At 34.0% G+C, this 26,759-nt stretch overlaps 1 long non-coding RNA gene across 1 annotated transcript; it reads right to left on the bottom strand.

The window, feature by feature from the left end:
- Positions 1-12,372: 12,372 nt before the first annotated feature.
- LOC127721510 (uncharacterized) lies at positions 12,373-21,110 on the bottom strand. Its single transcript, XR_007991271.1, has 7 exons — positions 21,010-21,110; positions 20,240-20,387; positions 18,710-18,803; positions 18,272-18,391; positions 15,249-15,341; positions 13,892-13,979; positions 12,373-12,543 (listed from the first exon to the last, which is right to left on the bottom strand). It is a non-coding gene; the product is annotated as an uncharacterized LOC127721510 (long non-coding RNA).
- Between the last annotated feature and the right edge of the window lie 5,649 nt (positions 21,111-26,759).

Here is a 26,759-nt window from a genome sequence, read left to right as displayed (position 1 = left end):
ATGCTTCCTTAATACATGTATATACACATGTATGAATCTAAATGAAAATTCACACAGTCAAAGCTTATTTTACGAAAATAATCAAAATTATACTAAATCAAAGCGAACCAGAAAGTTTTGTATGGTATAGACTGTACTACAGGCACACATACATCTAATTATATGCATAAGATCATGTTTCTCCTCTTTTTTCTTTGAAGTAACCCAGTTTTAACATGAACATAAAATCTAAATTGCACAATTTAAAAAAAAAATTATACCGCTCGCTCCACTTGTAGAGCACCCGCCTCATCAAAACTCAATTTCAAGAAATATATACAATCAAAAAAAATTCGCTCGCTCGCCCCATATTTTTTGGAGCTTTTGTCCGAAGAACTATAAATCAAATTGGTGTGGCCTAAAGACTTATTTGATAATGATGATACTATAAAAGGGACAAGACAAATTGGCATGTGACATTTTTTCTACTCATCATCATGCAAGATTGTTGAGGTTGTGAGTTCCAATCCCGCACGTAAGGAAAATGTACATCACAAAAATGTGTTCAACCACAGCAATAAGGAAAATGTACATTACAAACCTGTGTTCAACCACAACAATAAGGAAAATGTACATCACAACGATGTGTACACCCACAACAATTTGCCAATTTGTCTTGTCCCTTTTATAGTATCATCATTATCAAATAAGTCTTTAACCAAAAAAAAAAACTTAACATCTCTTTATTAATGTAAAAATATCGTACGTAACACAATAATCATGTTCATGTACTTTAAATATTATTGTTTTTTTTACAGATATGCGAGATAACTTAAAAGAAGAGAAGAGAAGAAAAAAACAACCTTACCTCATAATTGAGTCAATAACAATATTTTCTCACTCCTTAAACCACTTTGAATGTAATACTAGTAATTAATGTTATGAAGTCATAAAATCATTTTGTAGTTTGAACAGTTTGTCTCTATTTTATCAGAAAGGCTGTGAAATATTCATCAGGATCTGCTTATCCTTCCGGAGCACCTGAAAAAATCCCTGACTGTGGTAGGGTCCGTGTTGCTCAGTCTCTAGTTTCTAGGTTGTGTTTTGTGTACTGTTGTTTGTCTTAATTCTTTTTTTGACATGGCATTGTCAGTTTTTTTTTCTACTTGTGAATTTAATTATCTCTTTGGTATCTTTCGCCTCTTTTCATCAACTCTAATTTAAAAATGAATATTGAGTTCTAACAATACTTTCATCATAGATACAAAGATTAAAATTGTGTACGCCAGACACGCGTTTCGTCTACAAAAGACTCATCAGTGACGCTCGAATCAAAAAAAGTTAAAAAAGGCCAAATAAAGTACGAAGTTGAAGAGCATTAAGGACCCAAAATTCCGAAATGTTTTGCCAAATAAAGCTAAGGTAATCTATTCCTGGGGTAGAAAATACTCAGTATTTCGAAATAATTCAAAGTTTTGTAAACGATTTCTTCTATTTTTCATTTCTGTTTGTTGTATTTCCCTACGTCTATACCATAATACAAATACTACACTGAGTTTCGTGACATTGGAAAGATTCTATCCCATCATTCAAGTTTGGCCTTGAGTTGTAAATAAACTCATCATAAATACCAGGATTTAAATTTTGTATTTCCCCCAGACGCGCGTTTCGTCTACAAAAGACTCATCAGTGACGCTCGAATAAAAAAAGTTAAAAAGGCCAAATAAAGTACGAAGTTGAAGAGCATTGAGGAGCAGTAAAATTGGAAGTTCATCTATCAGAAAAATACTGAAAATCAAATAAATATATTTTTAAAAGTTTGCTTCAGACATTACCTATTATTCATAAAAAAAAGCTTTCGGGAGCTACCATTTGATTTTTAGGGGGGGGGAGGAGGGGGGGAGGGGGGGGGGGGGGTGGCTAGGATGAAATTTGAAAAAATAGGCAGGACAGGAGTTTTCAGTAAAAAAAAAGGCAGGATGAGCAACTTGGCAAAAAAAAAGGCAGGATGACAATTTATGTAAAAAAAAAGTCAGGATAAACTAAAAAAAAAAAAAGGCAGGACCGAATAGAGTGAAAAATAAAAAGGCAGGACCGAAAAGAGGGAAAAATAAAAAGGCAGGACAAAATTTTTCATCCTAGTCCCCCATAAAAATCAAAAGGTAGCTCCCTTAACTAAAGTTTCATAAAATTCTATGAAGGTTTGATTAAGTAATTGATGTGTAAAACAAACTAAGTCCATTTATCTGTAAAATATAGAAAAACGAAAATAAATATCTTCCAAATTTTGCCCTGGATACTGTCTTTTGGTCACAAACAAGCTTCTTTCAAAATTTCCTTAAACTCCATAGAGTTTGACAAAGTTATTGATGACTGAAAACATTAACCTCAAACTAAATCTTGATGTTGAATGTACAAAAAAACTATTAGTCTAAGTCCATTTATCAGTAAAATACGGGAAATAATTATTTTCAAAATTTTGCTCTGAATACTAGTACTGTATTTTGGTCATAAGGGAGCTACCATTTGATTTTTATGTGGGGGGCTAGGATGAAATTTGAAAAAAATAGGCAGGACAGGAGTTTCGAGTAAAAAAAAAAGGCAGGATGAGACACTTGCAAAAAAAAAATTAAGAAGAAAATTTAGGTTAAAAAAAGTCAGGATAAACTTAAAAAAAAAAGGCAGGACCGAATATAGTGATCATGAAAAATAAAAAGGCAGGACAGAGATGACAACTAAAAAAAAAGGCAGGACAAATTTTTTCATCCTAGCCCCTCCCCCCCCCCCCCCCTAAAAATCAAATGGTAGCTCCCTAAACAAGATTCTGACCAAATTTCCTAAAACTCCATGAAAGTTTGACTACATATCACTATATATATATGTCTCGCTTTCGTGACATAAATGTTGCAAGCTCGACAAAAACAAAGAATACATAAATATTGTGCGAAACAAAAAAATTAAGAAAAATGGGGTGCTTAAATTCGCAGTTTATATAGCGTATTTATGATACCTAAACCGAATTATTGCTCATTTCAAATTTGGCATAGAGGGAAGATTTTACACCTAACTAAATTATCGAGCTGAAAGAAAATTTATATAATCACTTCCAATAGAACTGCCTTGTCATTATGGATAATTGCTCAAATTTGTCCAAATTCTAGATAGAATGTAAGCAGTTTTGAGTCATCTTTAGGCATTGATAACTTTCCAGTGAAATATGCGGAAATACAGTAAGATGTTGATACATTTTTTTTAATACCTTACAGTAATCATATGAATCTAATAATGTGTGTTTTAGTAAAGATTGTAGGACTTTTAGTAAAATTTCCAGCCTATCCATCGGAAAAAAATTGTAAGCAGGGGGCCGGGGTGGGGTGGAGGGGATGATGGTGGGCAGCCCACAAGAAGCTGAACGATTATAGTAAAATTCTTATTGAAAAACAAATGTTTTATAAAATTATTTGTAAGCACATTACACTAGTGCTACGCCACTGAAACCTTTATCATGTATTGTTAGAGTTAAAAGTATATTGTTGTTTCCAGAAAATAAACAGGCCCCTCCATCCAGCAACACCCATCAACGATGAATTAAAGATTAAGTTTGGGAAACTTTTGGATTACAATCGTATTATTGAATTGTTTTACATACCAACATCAATTTAACCATCAGCTCTTAAGGTATGTATTGTTTAATCAATGTAAATAATCAAAACAAACTTTTACAAGGATGAGTACACGAGATGAGCAAACACATATCATACGATAATTAGAGAAAGGTTCCGATTGAAGTATTCCTTAGTTATGTGAAGACTTATTAATTAGTAATTTTCTGCATACGACTTAAGAATTTTACTTCACTAAGGGAGTTCTTAGTGAAATCTAAGTTTAAGGAACACTTAAGTTAAGATGTGTTATGCATATGGGCCCAGACCTGGAAGTGGTAACCATGCATAAGACAGGATGAAAATGAATATTCTGCAACTCAAAATGCATATATAAACATGCGTATCAACGGATAAAAATGTATTGTCAATCCGCAAAATATCCTCTTGCCCATCTCCCCCACCCCAGAATGCAAAATAGTAGTCCGCAAACCACTTTCAAATGGAAAATTAACGATTGATATCAAAAATTTTTGGCTTATCAAAAACTATAACTGACATTAAAAGATTTATAAATTTAAAGATTACACACATTTAGCGAAAACAGCTTATACAAATTAATTTCTAATGAGAGAACCAATCATTTTCTCGCTTTCAAAAAACAAAAAAACAAAAAAAGAATTGCGATATTGAAGTTTTCTTATTGTAAGCATCCAAAGTTAAGTATTGTCTATGTTTAGTACCCACGACATCATCTTGTTTGTCAAAAAATAAAGTTATTTAAATTAGTTATTTTTTTTCAACCTTTTTAAATCATTTATGACTGTGGTCTTGTCAATATCAAAATGGGACAATTTATATACTTTCGGGCGATAAATTATATCACATGCTATTATATTTTGGTTTATGAGAAAAATCAGGGTGGTGCGATACTTTTTTTTTCAGGTGTATATAAAACATTTTCATCATATTTTTCTCAAGGCATACTTTATTGATATATGCGAGGGTTAAACTAGTGAGAAATATTCACATAATTATCGTCTTGTTTTGTAAAAATTCGCCCTTTGCTCGACAGGGATAACATTTGTAAGAGCAAATGATTTCCCACGATAAACGCTACGTGAAACCACAGTTTGTAAAAAAAAAATCTAAATTAGCTATTTCACGTATGCTTAATCTGAAATACCTACGGTTATAACTTCTTACTAATGACATTTGACATATACATAATTGTTAAAGATTAAAAGTCCTATAAATATGTTATCAGTGATAACAGTGAGTGACTGTATTTTATGGGTTATATACCCTTTAGCTATTACATATCTTAATTTTACACTCAATATATAAAATCAAAATGAAATCTCTACCATATGTAATAACTGCTTGCATAAACATTAAAAACCATAATAGAAGATCTGGATGGGATCTACAGAATAGAAACTAATGGACAAGAGTGCAGAATAAAGGCCAAAAAGTATAAAGAATAGAGAAAAACTGACAAAAAAATAAAAAATTGACAAAAATTGACAAAAAAATAAAGAATAGAGAAAAATAACATAAAAATAAACAAATACAAAAATGGAGGACCCCCTCCGATCCAGACCCTCATAATGTATTCGACTGGGATAGCCAGTTTTCCTCTCAAAATTTAGTGGTTTTCTACGGGTGCTCTGTCTTCCTCTACCAATAAAAACCCGACCGCCATGATAAAACCAAGCGTGCAGAAAAGGAGAGGTGAAAGATACCAAAGGGACATTTGAACTAAAAGTCGAAAATAAACTGACAACGCCAAGGCTAAAAACAAAAAAGACAAAAAGACAAACAACAGTATATAAAACGCAACATAGAAAACTAAAGAATGAACAACACGAACCCCACCAAAAACCGGAAGTGGCATTGTACGCAAACAATCAATAAATCAGTATTGCAAGTAAGTTTTCTCTGCATTACCACCAACTATATTCTATATTGTTTTAGTTGTATACACAGTTTCCTGTTTGGTTACTTTCAATTACGCCATTAAGAAGTAAGGGCAGAGACTGGTCGGCTTGGAGCCAGACTAATGTGTCCGGGTAAGGTGATATGTCTTCCTGTGGACTGTTATCTTGTGCAACAGCATTATAAAAATCCAGCTCAGCGTGTCGGTCTAGTACAAAGCAGGGTAAATATTCAGATTACATTAAATGTTATCGTCCTGAATATGCATATCAATTTGCCGCTGGACGTTAAGCAGCCATCCATCCTAATCGTCAACTTTGAAATATCTGCTTAAAGGGAATCATTAAATACTAGTATAACCTTGTCCTAAATCTGCATAAAATATGTGACTTTACATTCAGCAATAGGTATTTTGGTCGAACATGCCAGACAAAAGCGGATCTAAGGTTTGTAATGTAAAAAATAGTACTAATTCAATTTCATGACAAAACTGTCGTACATGCTACATTTTAATAGCAACTATTAACAAAAATGTAAAACAATTCAAACGAAAAAAAACCGGCCTAATTGATGTACAGTACAGAACAACAAACGAAAAATAAATATGTTACATAGCAAAAAATCGACAACCCCCGAATTACAGGCTCCTGACTTGGGACAGGCACTTACAGCTAGAATGTGTCAGTTTCAACATGTTTTATTTTATGTACATGCATACCTGATGGCAATTTTAAAGATATCGATAAACTCTGGAACGCGTTGCAATAATGGAAGATGTATGAATATGTGACACACACTTGATGAAAATAGCAAAGCAAAAGGATAGCACCTGAGCTGGAAATATTTTTATTTTATAAATGGGATACTATATATAGTGGCATCAGGAGTTTGAAATTTCATTACACGTGTTTGACTTCTTTTATGGATTATTTTAACATTGTACAACTGTTATCAAATGTTACTGCACAAATTATATCAATTTTCATACGACAAATGTATAACACTTCGAGCAATTTTCAGCCTGTATTATAATGTTGTGACTTTTAAGCCCTAGGTACACAATTAAGAGGCACCCAATCCTACAATTTCATTGGTCGAGAGCACTTTGCTATATTCTAAATGAAAGTAGTTATATTTTTACTTAAGAATTGATTTTCACGCATTTATGATATATTGAACACCTGTTATTTACAACAAAATGTATACTAATATGTTGTCCCAACCTTAAGAGTGTTTAGGTATTCCAATATAAAAAACAAGTATGTTGAGATCTCAAAAAACATGTTTAACCCCGCCGCATTTTTGCGCCTGTCCCAAGTCAGGAGCCTCTGGCCTTTGTTAGTCTTGTATCATTTTTAATTTTAGTTTCTTGTGTATAATTTGGAGTTTAGTATGACGTCCATTATCACTGAACTAGTTACATATATGTTTAGGGGCCAGCTGAAGGACGCCTCCGGGTGCGGGAGTTTCTCGCTGCATTGAAGACCCATTGGTGGCCTTCGGCTGTTGTCTGCTCTATGGTCGGGTTGTTGTCTCTTTGACACATTCCCAATTTCCATTCTCAATTTTATCATATATTTTACACACACATTATATAATCAAATAGACAGTACGTTTCGTAATTAGATTGTTAAAAAAGGATGGATTTTTTTAACGTCCAGCGACAAATATTGCACGCATTATAGAATAAAGTTTTACCCAACCTTATTGGAATACATGTACATGTAGGCATTTCAATATGAAAAACAAGTATCATATATTCAAAACACACATTATATAATTTATAGTCAAGATATAATCAAATTGTACATTTCTTAATTTAGAAAGTGAAAAAAGGAGGGATTTATGAATGGTTGGTATTTAACGTCCAGCGACAAATATTACACGCATAACAGGACGAGAACATAATTATCACCTGACTTGTACTAGATGGATACTCTGAGCTCGTCACAAAATACCAGTTCACAGGAAGACATGCCACCCTACTACCCGGACACATTAATGTTTACTCCTAGTAGAAATGTCTTTGTTCTAATCTGAATCAGTGGACATCCAGGATTTCTGAAAATGGGGGCGCTATTCCCGCTAATTGAATGTAGTGAAGAGGATTTTATACTAAAAATGCATATATTTCGTGAACAACATGATATTTTTTCTTTTTCTTTTTGGCGATCAAAAGGGGTGGGGGGGGGGGTACGACCTCTATGCCCCTACACTGGATCCGCCACCCACGACCCCACACTTACAGATTAAGAAAAGCTTGGCATAACGAAAATTATTTTTTATCTGGTTTTTATTCATTTGCTAATAATTATGAACATGTCTCTCTATAAGCGAGTTTAAATTATTCACGCTAAGAGGTAATCTCGGTTAAGCAGACGCTTGGATTTTATTCATAATGCGTCTGGATGATCGAAACTAGCTTCGTGGGAGATATTTGACTTTAGTCACCCAAAGCCAGAGGCGGATTTAGGGGGGAGGGGGCCCGGGCCCCCTTTTTGTGGGAAAAATTTGGTTGATTATATAGGGAATAACTGAAGCATGACTGGAGCGGGCCCCCATTAAGGCAGTAAGTGGGCCCCCACTTATGAAAATTTCTGGATCCGCAACTGAAAACCATTACTTTAGATCATTCTATTACTAACTTTAACGTGTAGAGTGGACGACACTGTTTTCTCAAACCCTTGGTATTCTATACTTAAAAAGTTAAAAAGGACCTTTTGTTGTTTGTTCATTATAGTTAACACGTGTTTGGTTATTTATAGTTAGGTTATTGTGTTCAATGCACGAGTACACTTAAAGTCATTCGAGCCATTGCAGTTGAAGTGTGACGTAAAATTTTACCAAATAAATAATATAATGATTTATATTATTCATTTTCAGATTTGTTGACCACCAGTATGCGGCAACCAGTACCAGCTGCTAGTGTTCGTTGTATTTACACGAACTTTCTATATTATTATACAATACAAAAATAAGAAGATGTGGTATGTTTGCCAATGAGACTCTATTTACAAGAGACCAAATGACAAAGAAATTAACAATTATAGATCACCGTACGGCCTTCAACAATAAGCAAAGCCTATACCGCATAGTCAGCTATGAAAGGCCCAGAAATGACAAATGTAAATCAGTTAAAATGAGAAAACTAACGGCCTAATTTATGAACAAAATAATGAACAAAAAATAAATATGTTACACAGCAACAAACGACAACTACTGAATTACAGGATCCTGACTTGGAACAGGCACACACAGAATTTGGCGTGGTTAAAAGTATGAATAATGAAATGTGTACTTAAATAGATATAGGAGGATGTGGTATGAGTGCCAATGAGACAACTCTCCATCCAAGTTACAATTTATAAAAGTAAACCATTATAGGTCAAGGTACGGCCTTCAACACGGAGCATTGGCTCACACCGAACAGCAAGCTATAAAGGGCCCCAAAAAATTACTAGTGTAAAACCATTCAAACGGAAAAACCAACGGTCTAATCTATATAAAAACGAGAAACGAGAAACGCGTATGAACTACATAAACAGACGACAACTACTGTAATCAGATTCCTGACTTAGGACAGGTGCAAACATTTGCAGCGGGATTATCTCTGCAAAATCTGTGAAAGTTTGTGGTTATTTGATTAAGATTTTAGTTTCGTTTGAGTTTACGAATTAGAATATAAGTGCCAAGTTGATGTGGCCATGACAAAAATAGCAAGACAACTACCACAAGGGAGCTACCATTTTATTTTTATGGGGGAGGGGGGGGGGGGGGGGGGGGAGTAGGATGAAATTTGAAAAAAAGGCAGGGCAGGAGTTTCGAGTAAAAAGAAAGGCAGGATGAGCAACTTTGCAAAAAAAAAAAAAAAAAGGCAGGACAATTTATGTAGAATAAGTAAGGATAAACTAATAAAAAAAAAGGCAGGACCGAATAGAGCGAAAAATAAAAAGGCAGGACAGAGATTACAACTAAAAAAAAATGCAGGACAACATTTTTCATCCTAGCCCCCGATAAAAATCGAATGGTAGCTCCCTTAGTTTAGTTTGAATTAGAATATAAGTGCCAAGTTGATGTTGCCATAACCAAAATATAAAGACAACTACCATAACAAAAACTTTCACCAAAAAGCGTACTTATTTCTCACTAACACTTGTCTATGTTCAGCGAGATGTAATCAGGGTCAAAATCGTTATTTGCAATTGGCTTATGAGTTTAAAACTTCACATTGTGATGTAAACTAAGTTATTTGATGTGACCGTCCCTTCATGGTAAATTTAGTCTACATTAACTAAAAATATCTAAAATTATGGGTTTTTTTCCTAAACAAATATTCTGATCCCCAATTTGACGAAAAAAATATTCTGTGTTAAATTTTGAAAAAAAGCCAATTTGATAAATAGCGTCGAAAACTAAAAAAAAAAAATTCTGACTGACAAAAAAACCATAATCCCTTGAAAAGCTATTTTATACTCTTTTTAGTTTTATAGAAATGTTTATACCCTTTATCACAAGTTTAGCTGGTACAGTACATGGTACATATATGTTGGCGGTCAAGTCTTCATCACTATGCATTAGGTGCATCAAAAACGAAGATCAATAGACTAATTTAATATTATCGACTTTCGACTACACTGTATATAATTTTTCGACAGGTTAACTACACTATAGTTGGACATTCTGGTACTCTGTAAAGTAAGAGCAGTTTAAATAAGTAAACTATTTTTACAAGGGGGATTAATCGTTTAATGTTTTCTATACACGAAAAAATCATCGGAAAACAGTAAATATTTTTCCCAAATTGAACCGACTGCAAACTTGATTTAACTTCTATTTCGAGTCAAGTCGGTAAGGGAGCTACCATTTGATTTTTTAGGGGGGGGGGGGGGGGGGCTAGGATGAAATTTGAAAAAAATAGGCAGGACAGGAGTTTTGAGTAAAAAAAAAGACAGGATGAGACACTTGCAAAAAAAAAAGTCAGGATGACAATTTAGGTAAAAACAAGTCAGGATAAACTTTAAATAAAAAAGCAGGACCGAATAGAGTAGAAAATAAAAAGGCAGGACAGAGATTAAAACTAAAAAAAAAAATGTAGGACAAAATTTTTCATCCTAGCCCCATAAAAATCAAATGGTAGCACCCTAATAAGAAAATAGTTTAACAATATTTCAGCTTTATAGGAGTCACGATTCCACTCGACAACTGGGTAAGGCGAAAAGTTTGACGCAGTTTGAGAAACTTATTTTCGAAGCTTGTATGCGGACCTTGATGTTCTAGGTCTTTGTCATTGGAAGGGGCCTCTGTGGCCGAGTGGTCTAAGTAGTCGAACTACTGCAACACTAGCCTGTCAATGGCAGGTGCGCTCGACTCCCATCTTAATTGCCTAGGATTGTCAGTTTTCTAACGAAGGTCGGAGTTTTCTCCGGGCAGCTTTTTCTACTTATAAAAACTGACCACCATGAAGTAGCATAAATAGTGATGAAAGTGGCGCTAACAGCAATTAATCGTCTGTAGGTATCGGTTACATTTACGTATGTCTTATCTTTTCGTCATTTTTTTTTAATTTCGACTACCCTTTTTCAAGTATCGGCTGTAATAACATTTTTTTTTGTACCAGGTATTGAAAAACAGATAAAGTCCCAGTCTGAAACACCCAATATAAAATCAATCAAAATAAAAAATCGAAATGCGATTTGGTAGCCAATGAGACCAGTAGCCACCCCGAGTCCAAATAAGGTGGACTTAAAAAACAATAAAAAGTCCCTTTACTGCCTTTAACAATGAAAAAAAAACCATAGTCCGACATGTCTATTGTCAAAATGTGAAACAATTCAAACGAAAAACCCAACTGAATGATTTATGACAAAACAGACGAAGTTTACTTCTAAGAGTTAAATGAAATATCATTTCGCCTTTTTTATAATTAAAGGCATAAAACAAGATAAAAATGTTATATGGTCTCGAGTAGTTTTAATGGTATTGACCGTGCTTTTTTTATTCCGACGATTTAGAAGTTTACCCAATATAAACATGATCAAACTGCATATCGTCAGATTAACAAACTTAGTGTCAGCAAGAACACTTGATCACACTGGATATAACTCAAGGGTCAGCGACCACACCGGATCGAATTGGATGACAATTCAGTGTTAACGAGAACAATGGATCACACTGGATATGACAATTTAGTGTCAACTAGAACACTGGATATGACAAGTATCAACGAGAACACTGGATATGACAAGTGTCGACGAGAACACTGGATCACACTGGATATGACAATTACGTGTCAATGAGAACAATGGATCACACTGGATGTGACAATATAGTGTCAACGAGAAAGAACACGATCAAACTTGATACATGTTTGGGAGGATAAAATGTTTCAACTTCACAAAACTGTCATGCAGTATCATCTGAGGGAATGAACAGGACTTCGGGGATAACAATAAATATATAGATTCAAAACAAAAGAAACTGAGAACAGCCTAGGATTTGTGAATATTGTGAAGTTCGACAAAAGACAAATGTATAAAATTCAAGACTTTACATCGCCATTATAATTGATTGTTGTTTCCTTAAACGTCCAGTTGTAAACATTTCATGGATATTGAGAGCATATTAACCAGAGCTCTTTATATACAAGGAGTATTTGGTGCTCTCCCTACATACAGCGCGGATTTAATGTCCCATTTCCGACGTGACGTGGCTGTGTACGTGTGTACGTATTTAAATATCCAAACTGATACACCTCTTTAGCAGGAGTTTTTCAGCCGAACTGGATAAATCCAGCCATTGTGTACATATATAAAGAGATCACGTCTATAAAAAATTATTAAGACTATTAGTCACGTTTCATTTTTTTTAATTTATTTTCTATTTTCTTTTTTTTTTTGTAATTTTCTACAAGTTTTTTTTCTTCTTTCCTCTTCTAGTGTATCTTTTTTTTTTTAACTTTCTATTTTACATTTTTTCTTTATTTTACTCAATGTTTTTTCCTTCTTTCCTCTGAAATCTTTCAGATCTGTAAAAGATAATAATTTAAAGTACAAGTTCATGATTTTTGCATACAGTTTGAATATATGAATTTCCATATGTAATGTATAATATATTTCTCCAATTCTTAGCCATTTATCGTTCTCCTGACTTGTTGACTTTTTTTAATTAATCAAAATGTGGTTCATTTGATCTCAGTTCTTCATGGTCTTAATTTAGTTGTGACGTCAAATTTTATTGTTTTCCTCTGAATTTCCTATTGTAACAAAGTAGTGCCAATTTCCCAAAATGTGCATTTGTTTCACTCAAAGGGTCAAAATCACAAAGTTGTTAAAATCTACCGGAATTTTAATACAAGGAATCTACGTCATAATACTAAAACAATAGATCACCCTGATTAATAAAAGCTAAATGGTTCGTAAACAATGGCGAATGCTCTATACTGAACATTGAAAAAATACTTAATTCCCAAGTCCAAGAAACCTTGGGAGGAGTTGATTACACAAATTAGATGCCCACTTTTCCAAATTCGATAAATATTGTTGTTTTGAAGAACATGCTATTTATAATTTGATAAATTGTTCAAAAAATGCGCCAAAATGTTAAAACCTTATATGAACGTTTGATACAGACAATTTTAGTAAAGATCGAAGGACAAAGAAAATCGCCTAAGGCTAGTGAAAAATAAACGCTGAAGAAATTGTCCCTATCTCTTGTGCAAAGACAATTTTGTGATTTCTTTATGTTCATTGTTCTTTGTTAGTGGCACTCATATCGTTTACCCTGCGTCAGTTTTAATGCATAAAATTTAAGGACTGCAAAAACACCAGGTATCACGATTCGAAACCGCGGAGGGATCGGAATCCAGGGGAGCAATTAATAAAAAGTTTGTAAAGGTTGGTAGGTAAAATCTTTATCCGATTCCCGCGGAGGAATTGCTATGTGTGGATCCGATTCCCGCGGAGGAATTGCTATGTGGGAATCGGAGTAAGATTTTACCTACCCACCTTTACAAACTTTCCATCAATTGCTCCTCCGGATTCGGATTCCTCCGCGGATTTACATAATACCATGCAAAATAAATATTTAGTCTTTGGCAAGTGTTTGAAAACAAAGAAGTTCCCCCTTCAATACACCTATGATGTTCAGTACAGTGCACTTTTATTCATATCGAAAATTCATTATATCCATTTAAAAATTATATGCATGAAAACATTTTTATTTACAATTATTTCTTTATATTTGTGTATAGATGTATATAAATATAAAATATAAAATTAAAATATTTATTTCTAAACATTTTTACTCGTCATATATATATATATAACGTCATTTTAAACTTTCTTGTGCATGTATAAGAGATTTATCATAGTTACCTTCACAAAACTTCATCATCTTCCTCCCCGTAGTTATCGGTCTGTTTAGTTTTTGGGCCGAGTAATCTCCTTAGAAGTCGTCCGACACCTGAATAAAATATATAATCGCATAAAGGATTTGTTTAAAAGAAATCTACGTTTTATCATCATGTTTCAAGCCCTTGTTGATAAATATTCCGTATCAACTTCACAAATGATACATGATGGTCTTGAAGTATAGATTCTAGGTACTGTCTTTGTTTTGTCATCTTAATTACGTGTTATAGTGTTCTTTTATTTGTCTTTGTAAATTATTAACCTTAATGGTTTAGTCTATTTTTGGTAATATCCCGACCTTTTGGCGTGGAACGGTACTTATGCATCCCGCCATTATGTTGTGGTCATTTTTTGTATTCTTGTCTTTCATTTTTGCTTATGTGCTTTGTCTATTTGCCATTTTTTTCTTTGTTGACATATTTGTTTGTTTGTATAGTGTTGAGATTATAACACACTGTTGATGTTCACACATTGTTGTCAATATAATGGAATTTTATGCGACGGTCATACAAGTGAGAGGTTTAGCTAGCTATAAAACCATGTTTAATCTACCATTTTCTACACAAGGAAATGCTTGTACCAAGTCAGGAATATGAGTTGTTTTCCATTAGATTGAAGTGTTTGAGCTTTTGATTTTGCCATTTGATGAGGAACTTTCCGATTTGAATTTTTCTTGGAGTTTGGTATTTGTTATTTTACTTTTTAAAAAGGAATAAATACATGCGACAACTGGTAACCCTACCAGATGCACATGCGTAAAGTAAATGGTTCTCAGGAACATTAGGATTTAAAACTAGAGGCTGTATTGATCATCTTGCTATTTTGCATATGTGACAACAGATACAATGGAACAAGAATACGAGGGTCTGAATGGGGAAGGGGGGGGGGGGTCCTTCATTTCTATATTCTTTAATTTTTTATGCCATTTTTCTCTATTCTTTATACTTTGTCCATTACTCTTTATTCTTTTATATTATAGCACCCCATTATTCTATACTTTATTTTATTGGTCCATTTCTCCATTCTTTATATTCTATTTGTTTCCCATTATTCTTTATTCTGTAAACCCCATCCACACCCTCATATGTGTAGAATAGGAAATTGTTTGGGCAAAACTTGTCATTCTGAACCTTTTTTTCTTGACAAATTTTTTTTTTCAATTAAAAACAAGAGTAGCGAACATCTTATTACGTACAATGTATTTCAACTACGATCCAACGAAGTGGAGGAAGACTACTTGGGTTGATCTCAGGTGCTCCGGAAAGGTAAGCAGATCTTTCTACGTGAGTGGCACCCGACACATTAAGTTAACACTACTTACCTTGTTGACAAGAACACCTATAGCATCCATTGTAGTTTGTGTTGTATCCATAGCGACAGAATAGCTCACAGTCGACAGGCTCTCTATAACAGACTGAAAAAATAAAATTTGAATATAAATCTTCATGTATTTTTGCTAGCTAGTGTGATTGACAAAGTTATTTCTGCAGTGGCTGTAAATACCAAACTCTTGTCTCTTGGCTGAAATATATTCCTGCATTCCGCAATTTCTGCTTTGAATGGTGCTGGAATAAATGCTATAAAAGTTGATCAAAGGGAAAAAGACCAAGCCTACATGTTAATTTGGAGCTTTTTTTAACCAATCCATACAACTCCCAGAAGGCATGCCATCGCCGATATTTCTATATTCCATTCAAATCTAGAAGTAAGAGTTGTAGAATAGATTTTAAATAAGGGTCCGACATCGATGGCCCGAGCTTCTTCGTACACCATCATATATATTTCCGCTAACATTGCCAGATCCAGAGGCCATTCGAACTGCTTTTTCTTGAAAGAACGGCCAAGCACTGTACCAAACAGTAACAATGAAGTACTAAATGCATAAAACAATATAACGACAACTAATATGAAAAAGAAACTAAAGTTAGTGTCTTAATATGCAATAAAAATTACTTCACTTTTAAACAGTCGAGATTTTGCAAATTTTATAGATTAGATGATGATACAATACATGTATTTGTTACAATTTTTATTATAGTGCTCAAAAGGTTTTTGGGACCATAAATAGTGTTTACATTATTGTGCTATTTACAATTTTTCATGAATATGATAAAATAAATAAATGCAACTATTCCGATTTTTTTTTATTTATTGTCTCTCAGTGATACAAGAGGAAACAAATATAATTTAACAGTACAAGAATATATTTTTTTTTGATAATTTACACCATTTTAATCTGTTAGTACACTAAAGTTGCACATGAATTGAAAACTAAACGGATATTTCATTTAAATTTACATGAAGTTAATAAGCTTCATGTTTTTACAACCTAATCCGCCTTAATCCCATGTTGGACAAGCATTCCTCCTATTCCTACATGGATTTCTTACATTTTACATACTGAATTATCAAATGTAGGAATAGCAGGAATAAACCCGCATGAATTAGGCGTGTTCAGTTATCAAAAGGAAAAGAATGTCAACATTGAAAGAGAAGCAAGGGTAAACCATTTGATGGATTGGTTCGATCCACAAAAACTTATTCTTATACAGGTAAAAACGATGATTAACATATTTTAACCTATAATATGAAATCAAACAGACCTTGAAAAATTCCTAGAAAAATCCAATTGCACGAATTCGCCATCTATAATTTATATCTTTACATATGGTTATATCATCGGCAGTCTTCGGAGGTCACCCCAATGGTTAATTAGATGGCGTCTAGACTAAAATGCACACGAAATGCTGATTCATATTATCGAGCCCATGCATTGTAAATTGTTTATTTTCGACTTCTCATAATTTAGATGTACGTTTTAGTATGTTATAAATCAAATATGAGAATTTGAGTCAAATCGGTAAACATGAATTTGACAGCTAATGCCCCTTTAATGATTTGTAGTATCATAGGTGCGGATTCTAAATAAATTTACATGAGCAGTATTTCTTCATGTCATGCTCTATGCTCTTTAACGTGGGTAGGATTTATTTTTGTCGATACTTTACACCGTCCGAGTTTTACATCGAGCCTAAGCGAGGTGTAAAATATGGTCAAATATAATAAATAATTCCTTCACGTCATGCTCTATGCTCATTTAACACGGGTAGGAATTATGTTTGTCGATACTTTACACCGTCCGAGTTTTACATCGAGCGTTAGCAAGGTGTAAAATATGGTCAAATATAATGCCTACCCATATGCATAGAGCACGACATGAAGGAATTGTTTCGATTCTAATAGATCGAAGCGTACGAAAATACCTTAGAAATGTTTGCTGTTCCCGGTTTCCTCCCTATGAATCATTTACATTACATTTTCATATGTAATAAGTTTAAATACTAATAACAGGGTAAATATATGATGTTTTAATAATTATATATCATACAACTTTATGTAAGCAGCTAATATATATAAACTTTATAATAAAAAAAAAAATGAAAATGACGAGAATGCAAGGCCAAAAAAAAATATATGTCCGTTTACGGTTACCCGACCTACCCTAATTTTGAGCGCCGACCCCAACTCATTTTATTTCCGTCGTAAAGTGAAAAATAAACTGAACTCGTGTCAAAAGCGAAGTTAGTGTTGCAAATGATATAAATCAATTGCCTGATACATCCCAATGTTCACAATCGTGAATATGACAGCTGTTTTAAGGAAATTCGCAACTCGTGTGATGAAATAAACACTTTGCCGCCATTTTTTTCCAAGGGAAGTAATCCAATCATCAAAAATACGGGTAAACTCGGCCCATGATCAACTCGGACTACGACAAGTCGAAACGGCATGACTCAAAATCATGTCACAAAAAATAAAATGAAAAAATAAAATAAAATGAAAATACCGACCTACCTACCCTATTTTTTTAAAAGTATGCAACCTTAAACAGACATATATTTTTTTTGGCCTAAACATCAAGTTTTTTCGCATGTGTCGGATATTTTGTCCTAATTCGAACACGGCTTTGTTTACAAAGCGAAATAAGGACGTCATATTTGCTTGAAAGTTGAAATTGAAAAAAAAAAATAATGTCAGGGATAATACTTATAAAAAGTCAATGTTTATTTACTTGAAGATGCAAGTAACATTTACTTGTATAAATAAACTTTTTTTTTCATTTGAAGGTTTGAATAATTTAATTCACGTCCAAATCATTGGGAAACTGGTTTCAATCTACGTCCCGATGATTTGGAATCTGGTTTTAGTCCACGCCCCGATCATTAGGAAACTGGTTTTAGTTCTAATCCACGCCCCCGATCATGGACAATTTGTGTTCCCACCTCAAGATCAATGATAAAATAATTGAAATATATTGATTAGGTAAAAATGTAAAATACTTACGACATATATCCCCACATTTTTTACTCGAACAACAGTACTGGTCTTCAGAACACCCATTTTCACATCTATTTACATGTGCACAGTCCAGATAGGATTCTGGGATTCCACAGGCAGAAAGATCTATAAAGTTAATATATACCGAGTCAAAAAATTTCAGCAACAAATATTTCCATTTTATATTTATAACATATCTTAAGTGTTTCAAAAGCACTTGTTTTATTTGGTGTTCCTATATAATATTTTAAAAACTTCGGCGACCTTGCTACTAAAGGTTGTAAACAAAAACCGCTACTTAACAAGATACGGTTAATAGGGGAAACAATGGTACTACTAGGTTTACCATTTACACACTTGCTCTTCGGCAAAAAATCTTAAAACTGGAAACAACTTCCGATCGGCGTTTTGAAAATGAACTATTTATATTATGAAGTCCCTCACCTCGTTCCTGTAAAACTAAGTCATAAAATCGTTTTAGAAAACGTCCGTCATCTTCTTTGTCATCAGCAGTCGGACTTATTTCTCTACCATAAACCTTCAAATAAAATTTAAAAAAATATCATAAACAGCGATTCACATATGTCGTGATAGTTCCAATCTCATTGAAATACAGATCCCGTGTCCAAGCTTTGCTTACAAGGATCTGACACCACTCCAATTTACTTTTTGTTCTGGCAATCATTACATCAGCCAATGAAATTTCAGCTTTCTAATTTTTGAAGGAATTGTATCAATCCGACAAAACCAGAGAATGCCAAATGGTCTTTAAAACAGAAGGTAGAATGGGGCGTTTTCATATTTTGTAAGCTAAGCTTGGACACACAAGATCTGTATTTTATTAAGTTTGTGGCAGTCCGGGCTATCGAAAAAAAAATCCACACGATTACCAAAATGTGTAATGTTCCCATCACATATCAGGAGTATATAATTCGTCGTGTCCGGAATCTAAAGGATTGTGGGCAATTTCATTGATCGTACCCTAAAATGAAAATTACGTCACGTCATTGGTTGAATTCTAATCCTTAAGGACGCTTTAAGCCAACCACAACGTTTCGGTGTACCCATATGAAAATATTACCCAGAATTCATTAGATTTTGAAACGGCGATTTCAATGGTCGTCGGTCATTAATTTTCTTTAAAGTCTGCCGTCAAGTTTTTTGTTTGAATTGATTTGCGTTGTATCGTGTCGGGGTATTCTATTATTAAAGATTACTAGATCATATGGATGTTGCTTATTGGTAAAGGTCACGCACTGACCTATAGTCGACGTCATTTCGTCTCGGGTGGGTAGTTCTCGTTGACTTTCAACTTATTTTTTACACATGTTTCCTAGAATGTTTTTCTTTCAAAGTAAGCATTTTCGTAAAAAAGAAGTAATAAGATTAAAAAAAATAGATGAATAGATAACAAATGGGGAACTTGGATGCTCTGTAGAGGTGATGAGTTCCACGAGTTCTTCATACTGTAATCATAATTTTTTGGGTCTTATTTTTATCCATCCTGTATTTTTTTGGGGTCTTTCCCTGTAGCATTAGTTTATTACGGTAAATTATGCAAACCCCGTCCAGACCCTCGTACAGTAACAGTTTTGTATGAAATCTTACTATTTCAGAATTTCCTCACTTTTCGAGTTATTTACAAACTCCCCACTTCTACACAACGTGCGTCGGTTAACGATTTTACATAAAGAAGCGTTCAATTCTTAAAGATAAATAAAAGTATCATTTTAAAATATTTAGAAATGAGGGCCTAGGTGGGGTATAAAGAATAGAGAATGCCCAAGGGGTGGGGGTGCAGAATATATACAAGGGCGAATAAAGAATATAGACAAACTAGGCAAACAAATAAAGAATAGAGAATAAAAGGGTGTTAAAATATAACAAATTAAGGAATAAAGCAATGAAGAAATCCAATCTAGACGGTCTCTCATAAACATCAACCAGCTGGTACATATTAGAATACTTATTTACCTGCGCAACTAAATAAAATACTGGAAGTATTAATGCAAGTCGAAGCATGATTATTCTCTGGTCAATACGTAATGTCCGAAAGTTTCAAAGCTGCTGTTCACACTGGACTGTCTATTCCGATAGATAAACCAGGGCGCTGTGACGAATCCTGTTTAAAATATAAATATCACAAGCTGATAATATGAGTTATATAGAGAACACCACAATCTGCAGATCTTGTGTAGTGTCTGCAGTTTCCACAAAATCCCCATTTTCCATTAAATGCAACAAAATGTAATATTTACAATTGATGTGATGATTCCTCGTGGTACATGAAAAATGTGGCAGGTCTACTCGACTCTTCTTCTTAGGCACCGACCATTAATTTTTTTAGGGGAAGGCAAGGGTTTTCTCGGGAAACCGTTTCTTTTTTCAAAGGCACTTAAACTATTTAAAAAAACTTAGAATAACAATTTATTAGAAAAAAAACCAAAGCCCCCCTTCCCCCTCACAATTTTGTCAAATACGGCCCTGTTTAAATTACAACACCGACTACGTAACCAACTTTAATATCGCTATCAAATATCAAAATATACCCTATCTCAATTCTGAACATTCATATAAACTTAGTAGCAAACAATGTAAACAATTAGTCCATCTTTGCAACAGAGCCGTATTTAGAATTAAAAATCTTCGAATCCAAAATGGAAAACATAGACCAAATATTAAGTAAAGAAAAGTAAAATCAAACATATAAAATAATTTAAAAAATGAGTTTAAGTACAACTTACCAATTCGAATGCTTTCCAAAGTCTTATGAAATATTGGTCAGACGACGTTTAAATACCAAAGTCTGGACATCGATTTAATAGCACGAGAAAAACGATCCCCGCGAAAACTCATAGCCGAAACATGAGGGTCTGGATGTGGTTTACAGAATTGAAAATAATTGGCAAATACAACAAAAAAATGGTAAACAAGATTAAGAATACAGAAAAATAAGCAAACAAACAAACAAACAAACATAAAACAAGCAAATATACGTGGTGCTAGAATAGAGAATAATAAGTGAACATGATAATGAATAGAGAAAAATTACCTAAAAATTAAAGTGTACAGAAATGAAGCCCTTCCTGCCATACCCTCAAACATGATTACTTAACACAGAAAAGGGATTTTCCCTATAGACTTTATAATATATTTTAAAGTTTACTCATGATTAAAATTGTTCCCTTGTCCGTAGTAAAATTTGACCCGATACAAAATAATAAAAGTCATCGATCATTAATGATTAGTGGCGGGGAACATTTTAAATTTTTTTTAATTTATTATATGATACAAAATTATGGCGAAAAAAAAAATGAATTTCTTTCAGAAGGAAAGTGAAAAAAAAAACAAAAAAAAAACTGTTAATTTCCGTTGACAATAAGAAGAAACAAAATACGAAATTGAGTTTGACAAAAAATCCAGTTGGTTCCTTGAATAAAATTGTAAAAAATGTTGATAGTCGTAAAAAAGTTGAATGGTCCGAGAAAAAACTAAGACGAATGAGCAGTGCCTCTTAGTACATGGTTAAATCTCAATACTCAACGAAGTCTAAAAAATTGTATTTCCAGAAATAACCTAAGACGAGTAATCAGTGGTTTTGAGTGACATGCATCGGTAAATCTGAATACTTAACAAAGTCTAAAAAATTGTATGTCCCAAGAAATAACCTAAGACGAATGAGCAGTGTCTCGTAGTGACATCGGTAAATCAGAACACTCAACAAAGTCTAAACATTGTTTGTCCCGAGAATTAACCTAAGACGAATAGTCGGTGCCTCTTAGTGACATGCATTGGTAAATCTCAATACTTGACAAAGTCTAAAAAATTGTATGTCCCGAAAAATAACCCATTGTTTGAAGGCCGTACTGTGACCTATAGTTGTTAACTTCTATATCATTTGGTCTCTGGTGGAGAGTTGTCTATCTGGCAATTATACCACATCTTATTCTTATAAAACGAATGGTTAGTGCTTCTAAATGATCTAAAAGACAACACAGCTTATCAAATTCATTTTTAAATTGTATAAGGGAGCTACAATTTGATTTTAATGAAAAATCAGGATAAACTAATAAAAAAAGGCAGGACCGAATAGAGTGAAAAATAAAAAGGCAGGACAGAGATTACAACTAAAAAAATGCAGGAAAACATTTTTCATCCTAGCCCCCCCCCCCCCCCCCCCCCCCAAAAGTCAAATGGTAGCTCCCTGACGAAGACTGATATTATACAAATAATAGACAATGTTTTGCTTTATTTGAAATTGTACAAATAAAGTCTCCTGTTATCGGTGACATCCCGTTAGTTCGAAAACCATTATTTCGAAATCCCATCATCTTACTGACCATTACTCCGACAGCCCATTATTCCGACAGCTCAATATTCCGACAATGCATCTGTCATAAGTGTATGAGTATTTTTTCTCCAAAAGACCAAATCCGTTCTCGATAATTTTTGTGTTTGTCCGTTTAGATTCCGATAATTCTTCTCGTGCGAGTATCGTTGTCTCGGTGCCTAGGAGTCGATATCCATGCTTATTGTAGCTGCTGAGTACTTATCCTCGTTTTCCCTTTTCGTTTTACGGGTCTCGGTTTTCATTTGTTTTTTAGATTTCGGCGTTTGTCATTCTGTGCTGTTCTAGTCTCCAGTTTAGTTTTTGTCTTTTGATTGATCTTATTTTTACTAAAACTTCGGTATTCCCGACTATTAACTTTTATAGTTTAAGGGAGCTACCATTTGATTTTTAGGGGAGGGGGGGGCTAGGATGAAAAATTTTGTCCTGCATTTTTTTTAGTTGTAATCTCTGTCCTGCCTATTTATTTTTCACTCTATTCTGTCCTGCCTTTTTTTTATTAGTTTATCCGGACTTTTTTTACATAAATTGTCATCCTGCCTTTTTTTTTGCCAAGTTGCTCATCCTGCCTTTTGTTTTACTCAAAACTCCTGTCCTGCCTTTTTTTCTTCAAATTTTATCCTAGCCCCACCTCCCCCCCCCCATAACAATCAAATAGTAGCTCCTTAACAATGATCGTGGCGCAAGCTTCACAACGTCCACACAATCACGCGTATTTATGAAACATCCTAGCATGTAAGAGGTATAAATGCGCAGGCACAGATCCCTGGGGGAGGGGGGACTCAATATTTTGTTTTCGTATCTAAATATTTATTTCATTTTGGTTGTGTCGAATCGGTGAACATGAATTTGACAGCTAATGCCCTTTAATCTTTAACACTTGCATGGATGCTTTAAATGAGAAAGCACTTACTTGTAAGTTTGAAGATAGATAGATATAAAAGTAGGTAACGTGAAAACATCTTTGGAAACGTTGTCAGTAATTCAAAAGGAGCTGGTTCAGTGGCGGGAAAAACAATTCGGGCATTTATACCCCCTTTTCCTCGAATACTGGATCAATTCCCTGCAATTTGATGATCAAAAGTTGCAAACAAATGTTACCAAAACAATATTTTCCTTCGACAAATGTATACCCCTGACAGCAATTGTCAACTTGTTTAGTTGAGAACTTTACGCCCGAGGTACAAAATGTATAGCATGTATTTTAAAACATTTTACACCTCAAAGTTCATTTGATGATATAGGACCAATGACACTTCCTATTCTTATCTCATTTTAATGACAATGTTTATATTGTAAATACAAATAATAAAATGATGTTCACACATTTATGAATAGAACAATTAACTTATTTTTCTAAATTCCATTTTTAAGGAGTAAAATCATGAAAAAACGTTGATGAGGTCACGATCACATGACAAAATAATGTCTATGAGCTGATAGACAAAAAACTTTTAGCCAGTCAGAAGACGTGTTACATCCAAAATTAAATTACATATAAAAGGTAATGATATTTAAGCCGTGAATTTATTATAAGATAGCGGGAAAAGTTAACCTATTTCATTTTTATAGTGTAAGACAACACATTTATTTATTTTTGTGCAGTAATAGTTCGACTTAAATGACGAGGAGAATACGTCAACTAGACAGCAACCTAACAACTCAAAACAAGAGTGCAAACGCTGAAATGTCTTGCATGCCTAATTGATTTTTATTATACTTAATGCAAATTTCTTATATCAAACCATTCATTTCATTGGACACTCGGTAATTGTTAATTTTCACTAACCTTTCATAAGCCCCGCCACCCATAGCAACATGTGATAATATTAGCAACGGGTGCTAATGCCTAAAATTAACACCCGCTGAGCCCGAAGTTTGCCAATCCGGAACAATTAACAACCATGCACTCCGGCCGAGGTTTACCGATTCTTATTTCTACATCATTTCCGTCGTTTTGTTGTTGTTTATATTAGTAAAGCATCTTAATTTACACTTTGTCTTTTTACAATTATCCTTCTAATAACATAGTGCACACTTGAATCATAAGGTATTCAGTATAATAGTAAACATACTGCAGTATGTGTATAACAGCTAAATAGTGGTTGACGATCTTTGATATTATTCTGCGGCAAATATTACATGTAATAAAAGGAGATAATGGGTATACGTCAAAGATACAGCAACCCAACGACATATCCAGCACAACATACAATTTTATCATTCAATCGTTGTCAAGACGATATATATGACAGGCTCTAAATCGCTCCGAGTCTATTAATAAAGTTGTAAATAGATTTAATAAAAAAAAACATTTTTTCCATTAACACCAAATTATCTTCTCCAAATAACAAAAACCATAAAGGTATGACAAACGACAAATCCTGACGAGGCTCCTGACATATCTAGAACCATATAATACTGGTACCTAGTTAAAAAGATGCTAATATACCTTAAGATTCTATGTAAATATAGTATTTGTTGATTTGGGATTTTGATGGTACAAATAAATAAGATGTGGTATGAGTGCCAATGAGACAACTCTCCATCCAAGTCACAATGTATAAAAAATAACAATTATAGGTCAAAGTACGGCCTTCAACACGGAGCCTTGGCTCACACCGGACAGCAAGCTATAAAAGGTCCAAAAATGACTAGTGTAAAACAACTCAAACAGGAAAACCAACGGTCTAATCTATATAAAAATGAGAAACGAGAACCACTTATGAACCACACCAACGAACGACAACAACTGAACAACAGGGTCCTGACTTAGGACAGGTGCATAAAAATACAGGGGGTTTTAAACGTTTAAACAGGCGCCAACCTTCACCCTAACTTGAGACAGTAGTGTAAAGTGTAAAATTACAACATAAGAAAAAGCCATAATAGGATAACAGTCTACAGAAATATATATATTTCTACTCATGATTCAAATCCACCAGTCCTTGCTCATATACATGTATATACAATGTATTCCTGATGCCGTGTTCATGACAACAGACGAGCCGAAAATACTTCAGGGGCGGATCCATCCATTTTTTAAAAGGGGGGGGGGGGGTTCCAACCATATATCCCCATTCAAAAGCATTGATTGTCAAACAAAAGGGGGGGACCCCCCCCCCCCCCCGGATCCGCCACTGTACTTGGTTAATGTAGTCGGAATCGAACGAGCACTCTACTGCGTGACAAATCAAGGCGGTTGACAGTCTTTGAGATAAAGTAGTCCTACTACATGTATCAGCAACAGAAACATAATTGAAGGAAAGTAGATGCCTCAAGCAAGTTCGACCCAAACAATGCATGGAGTCCTGACGTCCGTAAAGTTCGGAAGGTTTCTTGTGTATTTTAAACAAGCGCCAAAGTTTAAAACAATGCGGGAAATATTTCAAACTTATCAGACCTAATCAATTTATGCATTTCTATTCGGAGTCTATTATGCATTGAGTCGAACTTATGTCCACCATCTACTTCCATCTTCAAAAATGGACTTAGAAAATATAAGCGCTTGAGGATGGGAAACAAATTGTTTCGATAGGCAGGTTATTGAATATACAAACCCCCAAATATGTTTGATACATCTTCTAATCTATATGATTTGATTGAAATATAACAGAAGCGAGCAGTTGGCTTTGTTCGAAGGAGTTCAATTTAAAAAAAAAACCAAAACAGTGTGATGTATAAATCATCTCGACGTATTATGCATTATAGTTGTCCTGAATATGCAAGAAATATTTGCCACTGGACATCAAAACAAAAAAAACGACAGTCATTTATTGTGCAGGGCCTAAAAAATTATGAACAAAAATACCAAACTCCAAGGTTAATTCAAAAAGGGGGAGGTCCATAAATCCTGACAAAATCAAACGCTCGACTATATCAACCAATGAAACGAATGGAATACAACCGTCAATCATATTCATGACTTGGTAAAGGCATACAGAAAATGGTGGGTTAAACCTGGTTTTATAGCTAGCCAAACCTCCCACTTGTTCCACAGTTGTTTATAGTTCCGCCATATTGACAAAACTGGTCGAGCAACCAAAACAGACATAACTGGTTAACGTGACAATAATTGGGATCCAGCAGCCAAAATTGTGTCACTTTGTTTCTCTAATTTTTTTACGATACTAATTTCAAATACTG

The sequence above is a fragment of the Mytilus californianus genome, unplaced genomic scaffold, assembly GCF_021869535.1.
Source record: "Mytilus californianus isolate M0D057914Y unplaced genomic scaffold, xbMytCali1.0.p SCAF_12, whole genome shotgun sequence".
NCBI lineage: Eukaryota > Metazoa > Mollusca > Bivalvia > Mytilida > Mytilidae > Mytilus > Mytilus californianus.
This window is presented reverse-complemented; position numbering and strand designations above follow the sequence as displayed.